At 43.3% G+C, this 7,731-nt stretch overlaps 1 pseudogene; it reads left to right on the top strand.

The window, feature by feature from the left end:
• Positions 1 to 5,846: 5,846 nt before the first annotated feature.
• LOC101754694 lies at positions 5,847 to 6,602 on the top strand (annotated as a pseudogene).
• The last annotated feature ends 1,129 nt before the right edge of the window (positions 6,603 to 7,731 follow it).

The following is a 7,731-nucleotide window of genomic DNA, read 5'->3' as shown; positions in this document are numbered from 1 at the left end:
TTTGTCATGAGTGTTTATTGAGCAGCTCTCGACGAAGACATAAGTTTGCAGAGAAATGCAAATCAGGCACTCGACAAAAAAAATACACTCGGCAATTTTCATGTGGAGTGTAGTGGTGGTACTTGTCGGTGCTTGGGTAGTGGATGCGCCAGTGTGGTGTGGGAACGGGGCAAAACATGAAACACGGTGGAAAGTGCGTGGGGTGGTGAAACGAGGAAGCATTGTAATTTTTTTGAAGTACTAGAGATTGAGTAGTGGCGTAAGGCAGACAACCGACATGAAATTTGACTTAGTAAAGTCTGCAACGATTTCAAATGCTTACTCTGTTCCTTTGCTTGATCCTATGCGCCTGCAGCTAAAACGAGGTCCATTTAATTAATCAGGGTAGATGAAGTACTTTCTATATATATATAAAATGTAGGAATTTGACCCGTTCCATTTCATAAAACTAATCCCAATGGGGGATTTATTGATGTTTCCAACATAGCACATAAGCAAAAAAAACATGAAATGGTGTTTGAAACTGCATCTCACCAATGCAAAATTTTATGGTGTGGTTTGATAGGCTCCCAATAGCATTTAATTTCATGACTAATACTCCCTCCATTCTCTTTTGATAGTCCTAAAAATAATCCTACTTATCATCCATTTAAACATGCTATTAGCTATTCCTCGTAAACAAGCGATTCATTAAGATTCGGACTTCTTGATACCCATGTAGCCAATCTTGTGTGGAAGAATAAAGGGTCACGCGTCAAGCCCAAGGCAATCATTGAGAGGATGGATAGTTGGATTGAAATAAGGTTATTGAAAAAGATTTTTTTAGATTTAGAAATAATCCTATCAAAAGAGAACGGAGGTTTTATCTAGATGAAACTAGCTTGTGTCATCTCTCTCTTCTTGTAACCAACCGTTCAATTTGTAACCATCGGTGTCACTTTAACTGTTGGTCATTTATAGTTTCCCCGATGGCCCGTTGGCCATTGTACTCGCCTTGTTGATTAAAGTTGGGTTTCTAGTAGATCCATCTGCAAGTTGTAGAAACTTGATTGTTTGCATGGGATAACTTTTGAAACAGTATATGACCCTGTCAAGCTCAAATAAACCTTTGATGCGCATATCACATCAATTTTGTACTTGGACCACAGTCACTAGCTACTCAATACTGCCGGTGCTTCATGCTTTAAGCTGTACAATTGATATGCCACGTGATAAATAAATAATGTACGGTACAATAATCAGAGTACCGTTAAACTCTTTACGTCAGCGGTTCATCCTCCTATCACATCAGCATCTTGCATGGAATGCGGAGAGATTCTGACCTGTCCCTCGGGATACTTAATTAATATCTAAATACCCGGACCTAAGATTAGGAAGGACTGCAAGTTTGTGGAAGTAACTTACCAAAATATTTTACTCGCACCAAGTTTGTGCTACTCTATTCTTTTTACGTTTTTCATTATAAATATTGAGATACTGGAAAAAATTCATAGAATTCAAACGAAAAAGCATGTAGTAAGTTACTCTCTAGTAGGATTACTTCCTGGCCTATTCTACTTCTTCTTTTTTGAGGAAAGGCATTTTTATACTTCACTACGAAGCTTCACTACACCTACACTCATTGTTCAGTATATAAGTTTAAACCCTCAGTACAAAACATTTTTTTTTACCTGCAGTACCACCGTATGTATGCTTCTAAAAATGTATTGTTCTCTTCTAAATTTATTACTTTCAGTATCGAAGCACTAATTATCCTAAGACGCAAGAAGTAAATTTTGTTAAATTTTTAATAGAATCCTTGCCCAGCATTAGGTTACCAAATCAAGAGTTCTACGTTTACATGTTACGGCATGGTGACAGGAAGTCAAATTTGAACATGGAAGGGGAGTTTTTTTTCTCCTTTCTTTCATAGAAGAATCTAATTAAAACGGTGCAACTAGTAAGGGTACAAGTCAGTATTCTGATCTCATAACTATGCACCTATATATCTGAACTCCCTAATATATTTTTGTATATATCTGAACTCCCTAGTTGCATTTGGAGGCTATAAATGGCACCTAGTAGCAACGAATGAGGCAGCCACACATAGAGCACCAGCGCACTTGTAGTTGAAAAGCTTTCGGATCTCAGTAGATCCTCCACATCCTGTCTCCTCTCCAACACCAAAAAATACTATGGCTTTCAGGAGTGCCACTACTCTTAGGGGAGCCACCGTTGCTGCCATATTCATCGTCGTGGTCCTTATGTCTTCGATGGGGAAGCCGGCAGCAGCAGGGACATCTTGCATCCAGCGCCGTTGCATCTCAGAGTGCCCTTCCAAGTGCCAAGCGAAAGCTGATAGCCGCTGCGATGGATTGAAGCATGGCGGCTCTCGTCATTGCACCTTCAACTGCTTGATAGGTTGCAAAAGTTCATGCGAGTCCGCGTGTAATGGCGGCAGCCCTACGTGCCCTTCTGGAGGGGCAGAGGCATGCGACCCCACCTGCACAACTACATGCGGCCAGAACTGCTACGACCAGGAGCAACCTGAGTACCGTCCTTGCCTCTCAGCAGTCTTCCAGGGGTGCAAGAACGAGTGCGAAGCAGCCTGCAAGGGTGGAAACTAAATTAAGGGCTGAACTATAATGCCCTAATGGTTGGGCTTGTGCCCAAGTCTCTAGTAGTAATTGATGTGCTTTTAGTTAAAATCTACCTTCGGTACTGCATTTGGTAGGAGTCATCAAGATCATGTTTAGTTTTCGCCGTCTTTGCATATTGGGTTCACTTGTTACCAAGTAAGAGTTACGCGTGCCATAGGTCATGTGGCCATGTTGTCACTTGTAAGCTTGCATTTTTTTTTCTTTTACATCAAAATAAACAAGAAAAAATGACGCACCGACGGTTGGTTGGCGTCACCAAACACTGATCCTATCATAGTTTGTGTGTATAAAGTGTCGGTGATTTAATATCGGTGCTGGAGCTAGTCAAAAGTCGGCACAGAAGGCCTTGTTATTCTCGCCTTTGCGACTTTACCCGTCAGTGGGCTTTAATTAGAGACGTACTACCTCCGTTCTCCGTTATTTGACGCTGGATAGTGTTGGGGGATGTTAGTCCACCGAACAGAGAAGAAAGGGAGGGAGGAGGGTAGGAGGGTAAGAATACGAGAAACAAAGCCAAAAAAATGGAAGAACAAAGTGAGAAGAGCTCAATTGAGTACCCTTCTCATGACCTTTGTGTCTTTTACATTAGAGCAAGCCCCTAATGGGTACACCATTTACAAATAGACTCTTGGGCCTTAACATAAGGTCCATTTTCTTCGTGGGCTAGGCCATTCCTCCAACAGTAACCCTCAACTACTTTGATTTGGTCAGCACAACAGAGCAAAGTAGCTGAATAACTATGAAGTGGCCTAGACCCATCCATAGCTTGGGCCCTAAGGAAAAACCTCATGACCATCCGCTCGTACGCCTCGCTATAAACTCAATCCCGAAAACCCAGTAGGAAAAAATATAATGGAGAAAAGAGCACGTACGCCTAGCGGATCTACACATACATCATGATAATAGTCTAGCTAGTGGTTGTCTTTGGTTTTGATGATGCTTCGTTGTTGTTGAGAAAGTCTTCGTTTCTGAAACTTCGTTTCTTCCCTCTTCGGCTTTGCCTTTGGAGCCTTCATACTCAAGCGCTCACATCTTTGGAGTCGGTTGCACCTCATCATAACCCAGTGTAGTCGAAGTAGACAAAGTAGACCGTTCATCTTCACTGCGAGCGAGGTAGCGGGCTCATGTTCAATGTAGTCTGCGGAGTCGAAGTAGAGGAAGTAGAAACGTAGCCGTCTTAGTCCTAACAATGAGCCTCTCAAGCCGAACACCATCGACGATGAGGATGAAGGCAAAGTCGACAATGATGAGGTAGTCGACGGAGACGAGTTGGTCGACAAGACCCTCGAGCCGAACACCGTTGACGATGAGGATGAAGGCGATGAGGTAGTTGACGGAGATGAAGTGGTCGACAAGCCCCTTGAGCTGAACACTATAGACGATGTGGATGAAGCCAAGGTCGATGAAAACGATATGGCCGATGAAGATGAGGTGGCCGATGAGCCCCCTCGTGCTGAACACTGTTGACGACAATGAGCCCCTCATCTTCGGTCACAAGCAGCAGGAAAGACCTCATCCTTCGGGGTGACACCGTTCATCCCGATACCACCGTAGCCCTTCTTGGCCGGTGTTCGTGATGAAGGTCATGAACACCGGGCAAGATCTCATTTTTAAATATATTATACCTTAAGAACTCTTTTTTTTTAAAACAACGTACAGATGCAAAACACCCATATACTATGCATCCATACCCAACTGATATGAACATTTGTGACCTGCAGTAGCCTACGTAGATTTATTGGGGCTTCATTGAGGATCAACTCTAACTCAGCAGATCGATACAGCTATTTGCTTCTTTATACACACCTACAAGAACAATAATGCAGGTACATATAGAGTATATATAGTTGAGGTGGGGCCTCAAACTTTCTGGGGCCTGGGACAGCCGCCCCGCCCACCCTGCACCAGGGCCGGCGCCGTGCTATTGCGGCCCTCACATTAACAACATGGCAGTGTGGAGTCGGAGACCGCCCGTGCTGGAGCTCGCGGCCTGTCGAAGAGGTCGGCGAGCCGCGCAGCTGAGCTAGAACGTGCTATCGATTCGGGGCCAAATCCAGCGACTTGGTTCAGCCATGGACGCTGAGGGAGGTGAGCTGAATCACTCAACTGGGCCACCGACACCTTATGCAGCCGGCATAAGCCGGAAATGAGAATGAAATGCACTTCCCGCAATGCAGGCTGTACTCCCCCTTTTGCATAGTCCATGCGTGACTAAGGGTCCCTTCGGTTCAGATATCAAAGTGTTGTTGCTTCCAAAAAAAAGCTAGAAGCGAAACAAGGGGGTATCCCATCTCCTTGACTTCAAGAGAAAGCTGCTTTGGTGTAGTTTATTTTCCACAGGTATCCTCATGCTTTTTACGGCTTCCTGGGGTAGTTTTTCATCTAAATTACCCACCTACCACTTGTTATGAGATACCGATTCGTTCTTTTTCCTCGAATCGATCCCGCCTTCCTCCTGCCCCCCTCCCCCCACTCTCCTCTTGGTCCTCCCTTTCCTACCCCGATAGGAACAGGTGTGCCACGGCTAGGGTTCCCACCTCGTTAGTGGCGCCCCGCTGTCCCACTCCGACGGGCCTTGAAATAAGCTCCGGTGGCGCTCCTCCATCTCTGATTGACCTCCTCTCTCCCTCTGTCTTCTGGACGATGTGGTGGCGGGCAACCGAGCAGGACCGGTAGGAGAACAGCTGCACATCCGCCCCCTCCTCTTGCTCTCCCTCGGCTTCGGCTACCCGCAGCTCGTGCTCCCTTTTTCTCCGGCAAGTTGCAGTTGCTCCTTCCCCGCCTCCCCTGCTCGATTGGTTCTCGATTGGTTCGTGGTGCCCCAGATCAGCAGGTACCTCTCCCTCCTCTTCCTTCCTGCTGATTCCAGATTGGTACTATTGGTTGAGTGTCTCCAATGTTGGTTTATAATTTTGCAGCAACCATGGTTATGGATTGGTATGATTGCTTGAACTTACTAGGCTGCAGCAACCATGGTTATGGTTTGGTAGGATTGGTAGGATTGTCAGCAACAATGTTTGTATATCAACTTGGCTAGACTGCTAGTACTTGTGTGCGTGCTGTTTTTATAGGTTCTGTGCAGTAGCATCCAATCAGATTGGTACACAGCAGATTAGCATGCTTGATTAGTAAAAAAGTGAATGATAAATTACTTGTTGCATGATTGGTACTGAATTGAATGAAAACTTTTTTTTGCTTGATTGAAGAATGGCTGATAAAGCCAATTGGTGTGATGCCAATGTGAATCATCTCATTGATATTTGCAAAGGAGAGATAGAAGCTGGGAATAGGCCATTGGGGATTTTCACTCGGACTGGTTGGAAAAATCTATCATCCAAGTATGAAGAAAAAACCAGTCTTCAGCAAACAAAGAAACAATTGAAGAACAAGTTGGATAATACAAAAAAGGAATATACTTAGTTTATGGAGTTCAAGAATTGTGCTACTGGGCTTGGATGGAATGAGACAAAGTAAACTATTGAATACTCTAAGGAATGGTGGGTTGAACACCTTGCTGTAAGAACTTTACTGTAATTATTCATTTTTTATTTTTCATGCTTATTTGCAGATAACTTGCTAACTTTTACATTTCATTTGAGAGATGCAACAATCCAGACAAAGGTATCAAATGCAACCATGTGAGGTTCAGAAAACAAGGACCTAAGCACCTTGATGATTTGCATATATTGTTTGATAAGACACATGTCAGCAGGGCTAGTGCATCATGTCCTGATGATATTTCCTCCGATGAGTCAAGTGATGAGGATGTGGCAGACGTAAAAAAAATCCAAATAATGATGATGTTAAGTTGGATGCTTTGAAGAAAACAAAATCTAGAAAAAGTAAATGCAAGGACAGCTCTACTGCTATTGAAGAGAAGGATGAGAAGAGCCCATTCTTTCGACTGTTACAAGAACACATGTTTGAAGATAGGTACAGTAGCGGAGAAGATCTCCACAAGTGTTGAAGCATCATCAGCTCCTCCAACCAACAAAGTCCCTAGGATTAAAGAGGCAATGCATATGGTGAAAGATTGTGGGGTGGAAGAAAAAACTGCTCTAATGCACACAGTCACCTTCCTGGTTGTCAAGCCTGAATTTAGGAAGATCTTTAGCTCGCTTGAAACAAATGAAGGAAGGTTCAATCTGCTTGAGAGGGAGCATGAGAAGGAGTTGATGAGGTGCCTGTAGAACTTTTCATTCATTTATTTCTAGTGTGGTCTTGTCAGAACCATTTATTTGCTCCTATTATGTGAGAACCATTTCAAATAATGTTGCCTGTACATTAAAAGATTATTTACTTGTGTTATCTGAGAACCATTCATTGCTGTCCATATTGTATTGTCTCATTGCTGTCCATATTTTTTTTGTCATTGCCATATTTTGTTGTCTTGCTATCCAATTTTTGTTGTCTCATTGTTGTCCATATTTTGTAGTCATTGCTGTCCAATTTTTGTTGTCACATTGATGTCCATATTTTAATTCTGATTGTTGTCCATATCTTGTGTAGATGGATGCCAACATGGAAGATTTGGCCAAAAAGGACTACTGCTTCTAGCTGAACTTTCCCAACAGGCTGCCACTATTGGTCAAATGGGGGACCAGTATACTAATTGATATTTGCACAAAAGAGAGTATAGGGAAACACCAGAAACTGGACTTCAATGGGTTATGAGGTGCATGGATCGTCCAAGGTACTTCTATAAGATGTTTAGGATGAGCATTGATATTTTCATAGCACTTCATGACTTGCTCATCTTGAACTATGGTTTGACGTCAAGCGACAATGTATCATCAATGGAGTCATAGGTGATGTTCTTATGGATAGTTGGAGGACCTGAATCATTCTCACAAACTGAAAACCGTTTTACCCGGTCACTTTGTACAATGCACACCAAGTTTCATGAAGTATTGAATTGCTTGTGCAAGTTAGCAAAGGACAATATCAAGCCAGGAGATCCTACTTTCTCTATTGACCATGAAAAGGTCAAAGAGGACCGTTTCTAGCCTTATTTCATAGGGGCTATTGGAGCTATTGATGGTTCACATGTTCCAGTAGTAGTGCCAGCGGAGGAAGCGGTCAACCACACATG

The sequence above is a fragment of the Setaria italica genome, chromosome VIII, assembly GCF_000263155.2.
Source record: "Setaria italica strain Yugu1 chromosome VIII, Setaria_italica_v2.0, whole genome shotgun sequence".
NCBI classification, from domain to species: Eukaryota; Viridiplantae; Streptophyta; class Magnoliopsida; order Poales; family Poaceae; genus Setaria; species Setaria italica.
Note: the sequence above shows the minus strand (reverse complement) of the source record. Positions and strands in the feature narration are given on the sequence as shown.